We start from the raw sequence: 18,154 nt of genomic DNA on the forward strand, positions 1-18,154 counted from the left end.
GGTGAAACAGGTCTGCAGGTGTCTATCTTTCTCTCCCTCTCTCTGTCTTCCTCCTCCACTCTCCATTTCTCTCTGTCCTATCCAACAACAATGACAACAATAATAACTACAACAATAAAACAACAAGGGCAACAAAAGGGAATAAATAATAAATAAAAATAAATATAAAAAAATATTTAACAACAAAAAAAACCTCTCAGGCCCAAGTCTCCAAGGTCTCAGGTTCAATCCTTAGCAGCACCACCAGCCAGAGCTGAGCAGTGCTCTGGAAAAAAAAAATTCATTGCTGCAGACCTCAAATCAAACATGGCTTTAGATTAATAAAGTCTGTTTAGAACAGACAGTGATCCCCCCCATGCTCACCCTAGATGGCCCCGCATTCCCCCATAAGCCTGTCTGCTGGCCTTTTTGGCCCCACCCCCACCTGTAGCTAGATGGCTGCCCCAGCCATCCCAGGTGCCCTTGGGGTAGAGCCTCTGTGTCCCGGGGTGTTCTGACCTCTGCCTGGGGTGTTCTGACCTCTGCCTGCAGGGCTGCAGCCTTCTTCAAGCTCACCAAGGTCACTGCTGGATGCTGGGGCCTGGGGAGGGGGAGCACTGGGAGGACCCCACTTCAATTCCCACAATACAATAGAATCTCCCCTTTCTTGGGGGGGGGGGTCTGGGAACCCTTTAAGGACTGTGCCCGTGGCCCAGATTTGTCCAGCTGCCTGAGCTCCACTCTTCTGCCCCATCTCAGTGAAATAAGAAACGCCAGATCCCCAGACTCTCAGGACCCCAACTACTTTTTGACTTTTGAGCCTAGGGGTGGAGTCCACCTTGCTCGGCTGAGGCCCCCTGCCCTGGGCACTGCCGCCCCCAGGCCCACTGCCCTCCACCCCACTTGCTGGCCTTGAGGAGTTAGTTCTGGGGGAGTCTGCAGACAGTTGGGGGCTGTGGGTACCTGGAAGCTGGCAGCTGGCTGGGCAGTGGAGCTAGGTCTCCCAGCAGGTCCCCAAGCACACGGCATGGTCCTGAGCTCCCAATAGTCTCCACCCCCACTGCCCAAAATACCCGCCCACCACTGTCACATGAAGCCACCAGGCGGAGCATCCAGGCCACAAATAGCTGTGGCCTTTCAGGGCCTCCTGTGACTGAGGGCTGTCTTCTGGGCAGGCCACGTGCCTGCCAGGGTCCCAGGCACACAACTCTGCCCTGAGCTCAAGGCCACAGGTGATCACAGGCTGCTTGCACCCAAGGGTGCCTCTGTCCCCACCAGCAGTGCAAGAAGGACTCCCCCAGCCATCTGGATGCCCACACTTTCTCTTTCTAATTTTTATTTTTATTGATAGGGTCTTTGCTGGGGCTTCATACCTTATCTAAAAGGAACAGAGAGGGGGTTGAGTGGTGGTGCACATATTACAATGCACCAAGGACCCAGTTCAAGCTACCAGTCCCTACCTGCAGTAGGTAAGCTTCATAAGTGGTGAAGTAATGCTGCAGGTGTATGTCTCTATCTCTCCTTTATCTCCCCCTTCCTTCTCAATTTCTGTCTCTATCCAAAATAAATAAATAAAATAAATTAAAAAATATATATTTAAAAATAAAAGGAACAGAGAAGAAGAAGGAGATAAACATAGAAGAGAGACACCACAGCACTACTCCACCCCCCTTGAGAAGTTTCCCTATGCATAGTGCTCCCATGTGGTGGCTGGGGCCTCAAACCTGGATCCTCACACATGGTAAATGCCGGGATAGCCTGAGGGTGTGCTCTCTGGGTTGAAGAGAACTTGACTGGAGCCAGCCTAGGCTGCTGCGTGGGAGAGGGATCAGGAACTCGTGTCAGGCTAGTGTCGCAGGAGAGAGACTCTGGGACTCGTGGAGCCAGAAGGCAATCCAATGTGCGTTTAATCAGAAAAGAATCTGTATTTATACTCACCAAGAAGGAAATAGGGTGGAAAACAGGATGTGACGAAGAGAGGGTGGAGCAAACAGAGAGTGCCAACCAGTGGGATTAAACGGTGGAAAACAGGGTGTGACTAGGAGAGGGGGCAGAGCGAAAAGACAGTGTGAACCAGTGGGATTAAACCAGTGCCCTGCAGGCAGAGCAGGTCTCAGGTAAAACAGTGATTATGTAAATAGACCACAGTGTTAAGCAGGGGGGACCTGGCATACTGCCCAACAGGTAAAGTGTTGCTCTACTGAGTGAGCTCTTTCTCAACCTCCCCCTCCTTTTTAAAGATTTGTTTGATTTATTACATATGAGAGAGCTAGAAATGCAGCATGATGGTTTTGTAAAAAACTTCTTCTGAGGTTTCAGATTCAATTCCCTGCACCACCATCAGCCAGAGTTGAGCAGAGTTCTGAGTAAATAAAATAAGAAGTAGGAAGGTTCAAGCCCTGGCTCCCCACCTGCAGGGGAGTCGCTTCACAGGCGGTGAAGCAGGTCTACAGGTGTCTCTCTTTCTCTCCCCCTCTCTGTCTTCCCCTCCTCTCTCCATTTCTCTCTGTCCTATCCAACAAACAACAGCATCAATAATAACTACAACAATAAAACAGCAAGGGCAACAAAAGGGAATAAATAAATATTTTTTAAAAAGAAGGAAAAGTTTTATTACATAGGAGAGAGTATCATATGAAACAGATGGAGAAGCCCACCCACTCCCCCCCCATCAGCACATGTGGCACCCAGGATTGAACTGCAACCCATATTCAAGTTGATGCTCTTCCTGCTGAAGCATTCCCCCAGTCATACCTGTGTCAAGACCTTTCTGGAATGATTATCCCACACATTTGTGAGGAAGAGAGGGAGTCACAGAGTGGATGCTTACAGAACTTTACAGGGAATGTTGTGAAAGGTACTTGGGAAGCAGGCAGCTGCCGACCTGATCTGACCCTGGGATCTCCTGGCTCCTGCAGACAGCACAGCTGGCCCTGCTTGGGGACAGAGCATGAAGGTCCTCAAGGGAAACCCCAGTCAGTGGGGGGCCTGGACAGGCCCAGAAGAGGAAAGTGAATCACCCTCTCACCAGTGACTCCCCAATTTCAGCTTCTGGATATGGCACTGTGGATTCTGTCCCTCCAGGGAAGGAGCCCCTGAACCTCCTAGGGGACCAGTCTTCCAGCAGAGGTGAGAATGAGTGATAAGGCCCTGTCCTCCTGCAGTTGAGCTGGTAAAGCACAGGAAGGGTGAGTGCCTAGAGCATAGTCACATAACAGGTTAGTGTCAAAGTGGGTCCCAGAGCCCCTGCTGTCAGCCTTACTCCAGACTATGCCTCTAGATACACACACACACACACACACACACACACACACACACACACTTATGACTGGCAATGGGAGGAGGAGTGTCAGATAGCAAACAGCTACACAAACAAGATATCTTCTTTTCTTTCTTTTTCTTTTCACAATACTGCTGCTCCCCAACTTTTTATTTCATTTTGTTTTGCCATCAGGCTTCACACCTGCAATATGCCACCACTCCTGGTGGACTTTTTTTTTTTTACCCTTTTTCTTTTATCTGGACAGAAAGTGAAAGACAGAGGAAAGACACAACAGCCCTGTTCCATCACTCATGAAGCCTTCCTTTTGCCTTGTGTTCTCAATGTGATGACTGTGGGTTTGAACCTGTGCTTAACCAGGTATGCCACCACCTTGTCCTTTGTGTCCTTTTTAAAAAATTAAAATTATTTAAATTTATTTTATATAAAGGCATAGAGACATTGAGAGGGAAGGAGGAGGTGAGAGGGAGAGGGAGAAAGATTTGCAGCACTGTTTTGCCACTTGTGAAGCTTCCCCCCTGCAGGTAGGGACTGGGAGCTTGAACCTGGGTCCTTGCTCATTGTAACATGTGCTCTCAACCAGGTGCGCCACTAACAAGCCACCTGTCGTTTAATTTTAATGTGAGGTGCTGGGAGCTTGCACATGTGTGATGCCACCACTCTTGGAATGAGGGAGAGACAGAAGGAGAGACATCACAGTACCGCCCCACCATCCTTGGAGCTTCCCCTGGCATCATGGTACTTCCATGTGGTGCCATGGTTTCAGCCTGACTCTCTCCCAGCCCCTGACACCAGCTGCCAGCTGGCCCAGAGCCAAAGCAGAGCTGTGCAAGTTTCAGTGCAAAGGGAGGGTCTCTTGAATGGAGCTATGGACAGCAGTTCCTCTTCGACCACTAGAGGGCACAAGGACTCCACTGGAGGTGGACAGTTTAGGGAGCCCTGTCTCCCCAGGGCTTGGAACAGAACTGGGGTTGGAGAGAGAGGGACCTCCTTACTGAAGCCATGATATTGACCTTGAGAAACTAGCTCTCAACAATAACATCATCACACTCATCTCTAGAGACAGACTTTGAGAGGGGAACTAAGAGACAGAAAGCCAGTAAATAGAAAACAATACTGCTTTACCACTTGCGAAGCTTCCCCTCCCTACCCCCTACTCCCGCAAGTTGGGACCAGGGAGTTGAACCCAGGTCCTTGCACATGATAACGTGTGTATTCAACCAGATGCACCACTGCCTAACCCCAAAATCCAGCCTTCAGTGAGCAGCTATAACAAGTCAAATCATGTTTTTTACTTTCGTTTAGTGGTTTTATTCAGATAAATCCACCCACTTGTTTTATTTGATATTTGGAGCCAGGGCCCAATCCTTTATATAATTTCACTTCCCCCCAGCTGCTTTTTCATCCAGAAGACAAAAAACAGAGATGAAAAAATACCAAAGAATAGAGCCTGCCTCATGCCATGACACCTTCCATGTGGTACCAGGATTTGAACTTGGGCCACATGCATGGCAAGGCATGCACCCTACCTGGTATGCTCCATTTTGAAGTGTGAAAATAACTGGGTCAGAGTTCTGGGGCTTGAACCTGGAACCTCAGAGTCTCAGGCATGAAAATTATTTGTCTCTGCAACCCATCACGATTGGTTTATCTATTCACTTGGTACTGGGGTTGTTGTTTATAAAGCTGTATCAAGGGGGTCTGGTGGTGGTGCACCTAGTTAAGTGCACATATTACTAAGCTCAAGGACCCGAACAAGTATCTGGGTTGAGGCCCCCAGCTCCTCACTGCAGGGGTGAAGCTTCACAAGTGGTGAAGCACATATATAGGTGTCTGTCTGTCTCTGTTCCCTTCTATCTCCCCCTCGTCTCTCGATTTCTCTGTCCTTATCCAATAAAATGGGAAAAAAATGGCCACCTGAAGGAGTTGATTCACAGTGCTGGCATAACCGTGGAAGCAAAAATAAACAAATAAGTAATAAAATAAAGTTGCATCAAGATCTTTGCTCAAGACAGTTTCAATTCTCTTGAGAAAACACTGAGGGTAAAATGTTGAGAAAGTGCCTAACTGTTGCCAATATGGCTACAATTTTTCCACTTTTATAATTTATTTCTTATAAAGACAGAGAGAAATCCAGAGAGAGAGAGAAAGAGAGAAAGAGAGATGCTTGCAGATCTGCTCCACTGCTTTGAAGCTTCCCCCTGTATGTGGGGAGCGGGGGTTTGAATCCGGGTCCTGTACATGATAACATGTGCACTCAAGAGGGTGAGCCACTGGCTGATTCCCTCCCTTTTTATTTAAAATTTAAAATGTCTTTCTGACCCTGGTTACAATTTCCCCTTCCTCCAGGAATGAATAAAAGGGTTCTAGCTGCTTCATTTGTCCTAGCTCTGGGCATCATTGCCTCCTCATTCTGGCCTTCTCTCATATACAGAGCAGTAGGTGGCACAGTGTGACCGAAGTTTCTTAACATCTAATGATACTGAGCATCTTTTCACATAGTTATTAACCATTAATCCATCCTGTTCTGTGATATGACTAAATGTCTTGCTCCTTTTCCTTTCCTCCCCCCCCCCCTTTTTTTTGCCTCCAGGGTTATTGCTGGGACTCGGTGCCTGCACTACGAATCCACTGCTCCTGGGGGCCATTTTTTCCCGCTTTGTTGCCCTTGTTGTTACCCTTGTTGTTGTCATCATTATTGTTGTTGTCATTGCTGTCATTGTTGGATAGGAAAGAGAGAAATCGAGAGAGGAGGGGAGATAGAGAGGGGAGAGAAAAAGATAAGACACCTGCAGACCTGCTTCACTGCCCGTGAAGCGACCCCCCTGCAGGTGGGGAGCTGGAAGCTCCAAACCCGGATCCTTCCGCTGGTCCTTGGGCTTTGCGCCATGTGCGCTTAACCCGCTGCGCTATCGGCCAACCCCCTCCTTTTTAAAAGACATTTATGACTAAGAGAGAGTGAGAGAGAGAGAGAGCAAATGAGAGAAAGTGAGAGAAGCAGAGCATCACTCTGGCATATGCAGTGCCAGGGTTTGAACTCAGGATCTCATGCTGAAATTCCAGTGCTTTATCCACTGTGTCACCTCCCAGGCCACTGTACCATTTTTTAAAAAATATTTATTCCCTTTTGTTTTTTTATTGTTGTAGTTATTGTTGTTGTTGATGTTGTCGATGTTGGATAGGACAGAGAGAAACGGAGAGAGGAGGGGAAGACAGAGGGGGCGGAGAGAAAGAGAGACACTGCAGACCTGCTTCACTGCCTGTGAAGTGACTCCCCTGCAGGTGGGGAGCCGGGGCCTCGAACTGGGATCTTTACACCAGACCCTGCGCTTTAGGCCACGTGCGCTTAACCCACTGCATTATCACTTTTCTCTTCTTCTTCTATTTTATTTATTTATTTATTTTAACCAGAGCACTGCTCAGCTCTGGCTTATGCTGGTGCAGGAGATTGAACCTGGGACTTTGGAGCCTCAGGTATGAGAGTCTGTTTGCATAACCATTATGCTACCTCCCCCTGCCCATTACCGCTTTTCTTAATTGGACTATTTCTTCTTTTATTTTCTTTCTTTCTTCTTCTTTTTTAACCAGAGCACTGCTCATCTCTGGTTTATGGTGGTGTGGGTGATTAAATCTGGGACTTTGGAGCCTCAGGCATGAGAGTCTCTTTGCATAGTCATTATGCTGTCTACCCCTACCAGCGCTATTTGTTTTCTTGTGCTGAGTCTCAAGAGTTTTATTTTATATGACATATAGAAGTAAACTCGTAGTCTTGGGTTACTTGATAGCATGGAATGGCTTAGACAATTTCTTATTATTTCTCTCTCTCTCTCTTTCTCCCTTTCTTTTTTTCTTTCTTTCTTTCTTTCTCGGCTAACAGACAGGAAGAAGAACCACAACACTTCTCTACCATTCACGGAGGTCCCAGGTGGTGCTGGGGCTCAAACTCAGGAAGCAAAGTGTGTGATTTTCAGAGTGAGATAACCCCTGGCCCCCTGAAACTGTTGTTTATTTATTTGTTTTTATTTTTATTTTTGCTAGAGCTCTGCTCAGCTCTAGTTTATGGTGATGCAGGGGATTGAACCTGGGACCTGGAAGTTTCAGGCAGGATAATCTGATTGCATAACCACTATACTATTTTCCCCGCTCCTGAAACTCATATATATATATATATATATATATATATATATATATATATATATGAGTTGTTTTATTGTTGAGAAAGATAGACACCTGCACACCGTCTGTGAAGCGACTCCCCTGCAGGTGGGGAGCTGAAGGCTCGAACCAGGATCCTTACCCTGGTCCATTAATGCTTTGCGCCACGTGCATTTAACTCATTGCACTATGGCCTGACTCCCTCTTTTATTATTATTATTATTATTATTATTATTATTATTATTATTATTTATCTTTATTTTGAATAGAGACAAATTGTGAGGGGAGGGGGAAATAGTGTGGGAGAGAGACACCTGCAGGCCTGCTTCACCACTTGTGAAGGTGTCCCCCTGCAGGTGGGGATCAGGGGCTTGAATCCAGATCCTTGTGCACTGTATGTAATGCGCTTAACCAGGTGTGCCACTGCCAGGCCCCCATATTTCTCTTCTTTTAAAGATTTGCTTATTAAGAAGGGAGAGAGACATGCAACCAAAAAGATATGTGTATGCCTATGTTCATAGCAGCACAATTCTAAATAGCTAAAACCTGGAAGCAACCCAGGTGCCCAACAACAGATGCATGGCTGGGAAAGCTGTGGTATATATACACAATGGAATACTATGCAGCTATTAAGAACAATGAACCCACTTTCTCTGACCCATCTTGGATGGAGATAGAAGGAATTGTGTTAAGTGAGCTAAGTCAGAAAGATAAAGACGAGTTTGGGATGATCCCACTCATAAACAGAAGCTGAGAAAGAAGAACAGAGAGGGAAACTCAACATAGGATTTGACTGAATTTGGAGTAGGGCACCAAAGTAAAAACCCTGAGTTAAGGGTGAGGGTGTCTGTTCGGTTTCATGGGGTGGGCAGGGGGTGGGAGTGGGGGGTGGGTAGGGACATTATGTATACTCCTATCAATCTGTAGTCATATAAATCACTATTTAATTCATATGAGAGGGGAAAAATTGATTGAATGTTTCAAACTTTTTAAGGCACAGACCATAGGCTGAGTCTTAAAAATTTAGACCAGGGAGAACAGAAGCAACCGGTGGCACAGCTATATACAAATAATATCAAAGGACATAAATTATGGTGATGTGTATGATACAGCAAATCCTAACGGGTTTTTCAAAGTTAACCCAATTGCCAAATGATATGATTATAGCAATAACTATCTACTGCCTTCTTAAACCCTAAGACATCAGGAACCTCCCGCTTCCTCTATAGAGCCTATATTTCTCCAGTCCTGGAACTTCTAGAGTGGGGCTCACTTTCCTGCATGCTTCTCAATTCGTACCAAATGATATCGCATCTGCTGATCTCAGCCTAATCAACACAATGAGTACCACCTTGGTATGCTTCACTTCAGACTATGTCCAGAGACGTCAGGCATGGAATATCAACTTTTCAGCCTCATTACTCGAGTAAAACCTTTCCTTTCATAGGATTCTCTAATTCCATTCCAGGTGGTTCACTTTCCAACAAACTCTCAAAACCTAGATATAGACCAGGTCCCATGAGATAGGGCATATGTTCACATGTATCCATAAATTAGGGCAAAATATATACCTGAAAGCAAAAGTACACAATAGTCTACAGTGAGTCAGTATGAAGTTCATAATAAAAGAGTGTCTACTTAGATTTAGATACCTTCCTCACCTATTTCCTATTATGCTTCCCTCACTCACTCCCAAGCTATCTTTACCAAAGCAAGGACTGCAAAAGCTGAATGTTGGTGCTCACATTGTGGGTGGCCTCACAACAGAGTTAAGCCACTGGCGTCCCTGTTGCCAATTCAAGGACTTGTACAAAACAGAAGGGACCTGCCAGGAGAAATTCAGGTATGAAATTCCAATTTTATTTATAAAAAGACAAGGCTTATATAGCAAGTGGAACAAAGAACATTTTTCACATATGTCAGTAATCATAGGTTCTCAAAAGGTCAGTACCCCTATGGTGGGGAGGGCTAAGGAATGATGGGAATTGATGAGATACCAAAAGGTCAAAGCAGTTAGTTACCATGAAGCAAGAGTTGTTAATTAAGAAAAACATGGTGGTTAGACCAGCAGAGTGAGATAAAAAAAGAGAAGGGCAGAGTATTGATGTAAAGCATGATGATCAAAGAATGAAGGAATAGGGTGTGTGAGGGTCTCATTGTTAAGTTACTGGCAAAGCAGTGTGATGGAGTATACTTTGTATGTGATCAAAAGATGGTGAATTTATAGTGAACTTTGAACTTTCGAGCAGGCAACCATTTGGTCTGCAGCAGAGGAATGAGTTAAGTGTGAGAGGTTGCAGGCCTCTGTGAAGCCTGGGAGACTGACAAGGGGGAACTGAGTCGGGAAAGCGTTTCCCTCCAAGCTCTATCCTCGAAAGGGAGAGACTGACAGGTGGGGTGTCTTTTCAGACCTTCATCTCAAGGATGGGAGAGTTCCCGTATGCTCTACCATGCTTTCACATAATCCTACAGCTGAATAAGGGCAAGAGACTGGCATATTTTAACGATGACTCTTTAGTCACTATAGGCCACTCCATCAGCCGGGGCCCTAGTCAGGGAGACCTGAGATTCCCAAACAGACATGATGGGCCTAGACTTCAAATACATCCCTCTCTCCATTGTTACTGGTCATCTATACCAGGAACAACGAAACAGACCCCTTTGTGGACCCCCATAGGACCTTGCCTCAACTTGGATCAACAACAGTAGAGATTTTTCCATCCTTTGAGGGAAAGATGGACAACATACTCTATGCTACACCTGAGGAAGATGGGTCCTGGGCAGCTTGGAATGTTCCTACTGATGACCACAGAATGTGAGGACAGATCTACAGGAATGCAGAGGTCACATAGGCTCCTAAGCTGAATATGGACCCCAGATTAGATCAAATTGATGGGGTTTACAGTCAACAATATTTACACACCTTTCCCATATTTGGGAGCTACTCTCTTCCCAGATACAGCTTTCTGGTCCTTTTTCCAGCCATGACATCATCTCCCCAGACAATAACTAGGATCCACCTGCATATCAGATTTCAGGCTCGGGGGAAAAAAAAAAACTAGTATAGCCACAGGCTCTTTGGAATATAACTAAAATATGCCTACTAGCTATCTACAAAACGGAGACTCCCCCAACTCTTCATCTGCACTACTCCAGCCTTTAGATTCATGATTAGTCAACAACTTGTTTGGCTTTATATGTTAACTCTCTTTTCAGCCACCAGGTTCCAGATGCTAGCATGATGACAACCAGACTTCCCTGGACAGACGACTCCACCAATATGTCCTGGAGCTCCAATTCCCCAGAACCCCACCCCACTAGGGAAAGAGAGAGGTAGGCTGGGAGTATGGATCAACCTGTCAACACCCATGTTCAGCAGGGAAGCAATTACAGAAGCCAGACCTTCCACCTTCTGCATCCCACAATGACCTTGGGTCCATTCTTCCAGAGTGTTAAAGAATAGGAAAGCTATCAGGGGAGGGGATGGGATATGGAGTTCTGGTGGTGGGAATTGTGTGGAGCTGTATCCCTCTTATCCTATGGTTTTTCCAGTGTTTCCTTTTTTAAAATAATCAAAAAAGAAAATTACATCAAAAAAGAAAAAGAAGGGAAAGAGAGGACAGAAAGAGAACCAGAGCATTACTTAGGCACATGATACCAAGGATAGAATTTAGGAACTCATACTTGAAAGCCTAACACTCACTTTATCCACTGCACCATTGACTGGGTCACTTATCTTTTAATTGAATTTAATTTTTATAAATTTAAAAATTATTATCTTTATTTATTTTATGGATAGAGACAGTCAGAAATCAAGAGGAAGGGGGAGACAGAGAGGGAGAGAGACAGAAAGACACCTGCAGCCCTGCTTCACCACTCGCAAAGCTTTCCCGCTGCAGGTGGGGACCGGGGGCTTGAACCTGGGTCCTTGTGCATTGCAACATGTGCGCTCAACTAGGTGTACCACCACCCGGCACCTAATTTTATTTTTTTTTAATTTTTTTTATTATCTTTGTTTATTTATTGGATAGAGACAGCCAGAAATTGAGAGGAAGGTGGAGGTAGAGAGAGAGACAGAGAGACACCTACAGCATGGCTTCACCATTTGTGAAGCTTTCCCGCTACAGGTGGGGGCCAGGAGCTCAAACTCTTACACGTTGTTACATGTGTGCTCAACCAGGTGCACCACCACCTGGACCCATCTTTTAATTTTTTTCTTTCTTTACTTCTTTCTTTCTTCCTTTCTTTCTTTCTTTCTTTCTTTCTTTCTTTCTTTCTTTCTTTCTTTCTTTCTTATCTTTATCTATTGGATAGAGACAGCCAGAAATTGGGAGAGAAGGGGGAGGTGGAGAGGCAGAGAGACCAAGAGACACCTGCAGCATTGCTTCACCACTTGTGAAGGTTTCCCCTTGCAGGTGGGGACTGGGGGGCTTGAACTCAGGTCCTTGTGCATTGTAACATGTGCTCTTAACCATGTGTACCACCACCTGGCAGCCTTTTTTTTTTTTAAGATTGTATGTATTCATGAGAAACAATAGCAGAGAGAGAAAGAAGCAAACATCACTCTGGTACATGGACTGCCGGGGATTGGACTTAGGACCTCATGCTTGAGAATCCAATGCCCTATCCAGTACCACTCCCAGACCACTGCCCCCTTTTAAAATTATTTTATTTATTTATACATATATGATGGTACATGTGCTGCCAAGGATTGAACTCAGGACCTTATGTTTGAGAGTCCAATGCTTTATCTGCTGCGCCATCTTCCTGACCATCCTGGCCCCTCTTTTAATTTTCTTTCTTTTTTAAAAATATTTATTCATTTATTCTCTTTTGTTGCTCTTGTTGTTTTATTGTTGTAGTTATTATTGATGTCATTGTTGTTGGATAGGACAGAGAGAAATGGAGAGAGGAGGGGAAGACAGAGAGGAGGAGAGAAAGACAGACACCTGCAGACCTGCTTCACTACCTGTGAAGCGATGCCCCTGCAGGTGGGGAGCCAGGGGCTCAAACCAGGATCCTTACGCTGGTCTTTGCACTTTGCGCCACTTGGTCTTAACCTGTGGTGCTACTACCCAACTCCCTCTTTAAATTTTCTATTCTTTTTGTTCAAGAATTTATTTATTTATTTATTCATGAGAAAGATAAGAGGAGAGAAAGAACCAGACATCACTCTGGTACATGTGCTACCAGGGATTGAATTCATGACCTCATGATTGAGAATCCAGTGCTTTACCCACTGCACCACCTCCTGGACCACACTTTTTTAATTTTCTTTTTTTTTAAGATTTTATTTATTTATGAGAAAAACAAGAGGAGAGAGAAAGAACCAGACATTACTCTGGCACATGTGCTGCCAGGGATCGGACTCCGGACCTCATGCTTGAGAGTCCAAAGCTTTATCACTGTGCCACCTCCTGGACCACCCTTTTCAAATTTTCTTTACAACACATCTTGAGAAAGAGAAGGTCTTAATTCTGATATATATATATATATATATATATATATATATATATATATTGTTTCTCTTATTCTGATATATATATCCTTTCACTGATATATATATTCCTTTCTCTTCCCTTTTTCTCTCTCCTTAATTTCTCTTTGTCAAAAAAGAAAGGAAAAAAAGGGGGTGGGTGTGACTGCCTAGAGATAACCCTGATGACAACATGCGCACACAGTTCAAAGATAGAGATATTTTACTGTGTAGTAAGTACTCCTGTTATCAGTAATTTCTGGGAAATTGTCACTTTTAGCGAACAGATGTATAAGGGATATATATATATATATCAGAATTAAGACCTTAAGGCCTCCCCTCTCAATTTCTCTCTATCCTATCTGATAAAATGGAAAGAAAAAAAAAAAGGTCACCAGAAGCAGTGGATTGATAGGACACTCTTGTGGTGTTGTGTCTAAGCCTTTTAAGCAAAACCTACAACAATTTTCTAAATTTTCTCCCCAAAGGTTGGTAGTTTTGGATTTTGTATTTAAGGTTATAATCTACTATGAGTTGATGTGTTTGTGTGTGGTAGTGGTTTAGATTCAAGTTATTTGATTTCCAAATAGATATCTAAGTGCTGTTGTACCATTTGCTGAAACTAGCTCTCACTGAATTGTCTTTGAATCAGAAGCCAGCTGGCCAGGTAGCTAAGTGTGGTCCTACTGATAATTCTAGAATTTTATTCTATTTTGTTTCATTTTATTTAATTTTTAATTTTTTATTATATACATATTTTGGATATAGACAGCCAGAAATCTAGAGGGAAGGGGGGTATAGAGAGGAAGAGAGACAGAGAGACACCTGCAGCCCTGCTTCACCATTCATGAAGCTTTCCCCTTCAGGTGGGGACCAGATACTCAAACCCGAGTCCTTGTACATTGTAACATGTGCACTCAACCAGGTGTGCCACCACCTAGCCCCTTTTATTTTATTTTTATTTTTTTGCCTCCAGGGTTATTGCTGGGGTTGGTGCCTGCACTAGGAATCCACTGCTCCTGGAGGCCATCCCTTCCTATTTTGTTGCTCTTGTTGTTACTGTTATTGTTGCCACTGATGCTGTTGTTGCTGGATAGGACAGAGTGAAATCAAGAGAGGAGGGGAAGACAGAGAGGGGGAGTGACAGAGAGACACCTGCAGACCTGCTTCACCACTTGTGAAGCGACCCCCCTGCATGTGGGGAGCTGGGGGCTCAAACTGGGATCCTTAGGCCAGTCCTTGCTCTTTGCACCATGTGCACTTAACCTGCTGCGCCAGTGTCCGACCCCCTTTATTTTATTTATTTTTTTATTGTTGTAGTTATTATTGTTGTTATTGATGTCATTGTTGTTGGATAGGACAGAGAAAAATGGAGAGAGGAGGGGAAGACAGAGAGGGGGAGAGAAAGAGAGACACTTGCAGACCTGCTTCACCACCTGTGTTTATTTTGTATTTTAACCAGGATACTGCTCAGCTCTGCCTTATGGTGGTCACGCCAGGGACCTTAGGTGGCTCAGAGAGGAAAATCATTTTGCGTAACTAATTTTTAAAAATATTTATTTATTGCCTTTTTTTTTTTACCCTTGTTGTTTTATTGTTGTAGTTACTATTGTTGTTGATGATGTCATTGTTGTTGGATAGGACAGAGAGAAATGGAGAGAGGAGGGCAAGACAGAGGGGGAGAGAAAGACAGACACCTGCAGACCTGCTTTTACCGCCTGTGAAGCGACTCCCCTGCAGGTGGGGAGCCAGGGACTCGAACCCGGATCCTTAGGCCAGTCCTTGCGCTTTGCACCACCTGCGCTTAACCCACTGTGCTACCGCCTGACTCCCTTGCATAACTATTATACTATCTTCCTAGCCTTATTTCTAGAATTCTAGCTAAGCAGTCTTGGTATTTTTATTTTTATTTTATTTTTTTTGCCTGCAGGGTTATCACTGGGGCTTGGTGCTTGCATTATGAATCCACTGCTCCTGGAGGCCATCTTTATTCCATTGTTGTTGTTGTTGCTGGATAGGACAGAGAGAAAATGAGAGAGGAGGGGGAGACAGAGAGGGGGGAGCAAAAGATAGACACCTGTAGACCTGCTTGAACACTTGTGAATCGCCCTGCAGGTGGAGAGCTGGGGGCTTGAACCAGGATCCTTGCACAGGTCCTTGTGCTTTGTATTATGCGTGCTTACCCCGGTGTGCTACTGCCTGGCCCACACCAATCTTGGTATTTTATAAAGATCCTGCAACCCATTTGGGTCTAGTTAGTAATTTGACAACCGGAACAAAAAGAACCTTGAATTCAGTGCATACTTTGGTTTTGGTGCTGCTGCTTAATCAGGGATTAAGAACCAACTGGGTGTGCACAGCAGATACTCAAAATTGGCAGGCTTGAATTCCTGGCAAATTGCTGCATTTTCCACTTTTGTTCAGGACCACTAAATGCTGAAATGTGGATGCATACCGAAATAAAAGCAATTCATTGTGTTCTAAAGCGCCCCCCCCCCCCCATTTAGTGTTTCTATAAAGCAACCTTTTGAATCAGCAACTGTCAAGTCTGAAAAGCAACTGTTTCCATTGATGTTTTTCTGGGGGAAACCTTAATTCTAAGGATTTGACATCTTTTAAGTAAAGTATAACATAACAGTATTCCATAAGCAGCCTTTTTTTTTTTTTTTTTTTTTTTGTCTCTAGGGTTATTGCTGAGGCTCAGTGTCTGCACTATAAACCCACTGCTCCTGGAGGCTACTTATTCTCCTTTTGTTGCCCTTGTTTATTTTTTTAATTGTTGTGGTTATTGTTGTTGTTATTGCTGTCGTTGTTGTTGGACAGGACAGAGAGAAATGGAGAGAGGAGGGGAAGACAGAAAGGGAGAGAGAAAGATAAGACACCTACAGACCTGTTTCACTGCTTGTGAAGCTACCCTCCTGCAGGAGGGGAGGTGGGGGCTCGAACCCGGATCTTTGTGCTGGTCCTTGTGCTTTGTGCCATGCGTGCTTAACCCACTGTGCTACTGCCTGACCCCCCATAAGCAGACTTTTTATTGTCAGTCCATTGCCTAATTTTAATATAATAAAAAGTGTGCGTTATATTTATTTTTTTAAGAGGTTATTTATTTGTTCATGAGAAAAATAGGAGGAGAGAAAGAACCAGGCATCACTCTGGTACATGTGCTGCCAGGGATCAAACTCAGAATCTCATAGTTGAGAATCCAATGCTTTATTCACTACACCACCTCACAGACCACTGTGCATTAATATTTAAGAAGCTGTGCTCTTCTCGCTCTTCTTCCTAGAGTATGTTTTAGGAACAGAATTTGTCTGAGATACTTTAAATGCTTTGGGATTCAAACCTGTTGTTAAAATTCAGGGGCTCCAGCAGGCCGGGCTAGCTTCGCGGAGGTAGACAGAGACTCGAAGATACATGGCTGGGCAGGGAAGCTGTATTTCTTTATTCAGAAACAACGATTCATAAACTAACCCAAACTAGTCACCAAACAGAACTCTCTTGCATCTTTCTCACATGGCGGCACCAAGAAATCTCGAACTCAGGAACTCTCTCAGGGTTCCTTGGGGTGGGGACAAGCGGCCATGAAACTAGCAGGACTGAACCAATTTTCTTGGCAGGGGGAGAGCTAGAACAACCCAATGTAAAGCATACAACACAAACCAATGTCCTAAAGCAGGGGTTGGCAAACTTTTACCACAACAGACCTACGTAAATATTTAGACTTTTTGGGCCAGAATTCAAATTTCAAAAGTGTTATGTAAGTTTGTAATAAAAGAAAACAAATTTACACAAAATTTTTTAAAAATCTGTCTTTCTGTCTCCTCATAGTCACTGCTTTCCACAAGAATCTTCCATTTTATCTTTGTTATTCTATAAATACCATGTATTTTTAAGAGGCTCTTAAATTTTTCTTTTAAATTTTTTTATATTTTATTTATTTATTTTCCCTTTTGTTGCCCTTTTTTTAATTGTTGTTGTTGTTGTTACTGATGTCGTTATTAGGACAGAGAGAAATGCAGAGAGGAAGGGAAGACAGAGAGGGGGAGAGAAAGATAGACACCTGCAGACCTGCTTCACCACCTGTGAAGCGACTCCCCTGCAGGTGGGGAGCCAGGGGCTCGAACTGGGATCCTTTTGTGGGTCCTTGTGTGCACTTAACCCACTGCACTACCGCTCGACTCCCTAAATTGTTCTCTTAATAGATTTATTTTCTTGTAGGGTGAGGGCTGGCAGATTTATTGAGAGAGAATTCATACACTATAAAATCTAGTCACTGAAATTATATTTATGGTCACAGAGCTGTACGACCATCATCATAATCAAACTTGGGGCAATTTAAAAAATTTTTTTAAAACTTTATTTATTTATTTTCCCTTTTGTTGCCTTTTTGTTGTTGTTGTAGTTATTGTTGTTATTGATGTCATCGTTGGATAGGACAGAGAGAAATGGAGAGAGGAAGGGAAGACAGAGATGGGGAGAGAAAGATAGACACCTGCAGACCTGCTTCACCGCCTATGAAGGGATGCCCCTGCAGGTAGGGAGCCAAGGGCTTGAACCGGGATCCTTACGCCAGTCCTTGCGCTTTTCACCATGTGCACTTAACCGGTTGCGCTACCGTCGGACTCCCCAAGCTTGGGGCAATTTCATCTGCCTGTAGCCACTTTCCTTTCCCTGAACCTCACCCGTCACCCTTGCCTCTGGGTGACCACTGCTGTCAAATGAATGCTTTTGTAGCCCAGGAAGTAATGCAGTGGATAAAGCCTTGGACTCTCAAGCATGAAGTCCAGAGTTCAATCCCTGGCACACGTGCCAGAGAGATCCTCTGGGTGTCTTTATCTTCCCCCTCCTATTTTCCTCCCCTCTTCTCCACCTCCCTTTTCTTCTCCTCTTCCTCCTTCTTCACTCTCATGTTGACAAATAAATAAATAAATAAATAGAAAGGAAAATAAAATTGACCTCTCAGACATTTCATGTAACTGGGGTCTCTTAGTTTGCAGTGTCCGTGGTGGGCCTTTTTCACTTAGTATTTCCAAGGCTTGTCCATGCTGGAGCTATGTCAAGATTAATCTTTTGTCATTGCTAAAGAATATCAATGAGGGGCAGTCGGGCGGTAGCGCTGTGGGTTAAGCGCAGGTGGTGCTAAGCACAAGGACCAGTGTAAGGATCCCGGTTAGAGCCCCCGGCTCCCCACCTGCAGGGGAGTCGCTTCACAGGCGGTGAAGCAGGTCTGCAGGTGTCTGTCCTTCTCTCCCTCTCTCTGTCTT

The 18,154-nt window shown here is 44.4% G+C and overlaps 1 protein-coding gene across 4 annotated transcripts in view; it reads right to left on the bottom strand.

Moving 5' to 3' along the window:
• PERM1 (PPARGC1 and ESRR induced regulator, muscle 1) overlaps positions 1-18,154 on the bottom strand; it is a 42,208-nt gene that overhangs the window by 7,219 nt on the left and 16,835 nt on the right. Inside the window, exon 1 of one of the 4 annotated variants that reach the window (XM_060199819.1) lies at positions 943-1,040. The exons of 2 other annotated variants lie outside the window; for them this stretch is intronic. The gene's annotated coding sequence lies outside the window, so the exon portion shown is untranslated. Of the gene's footprint in view, positions 1-498; positions 849-942; positions 1,041-18,154 lie in introns of those variants that run through there. One more of the 4 variants, XM_060199820.1, reaches the window with a different exon arrangement.

This window comes from Erinaceus europaeus, chromosome 10, assembly GCF_950295315.1.
Source record: "Erinaceus europaeus chromosome 10, mEriEur2.1, whole genome shotgun sequence".
Classification (NCBI taxonomy): Eukaryota; Metazoa; Chordata; class Mammalia; order Eulipotyphla; family Erinaceidae; genus Erinaceus; species Erinaceus europaeus.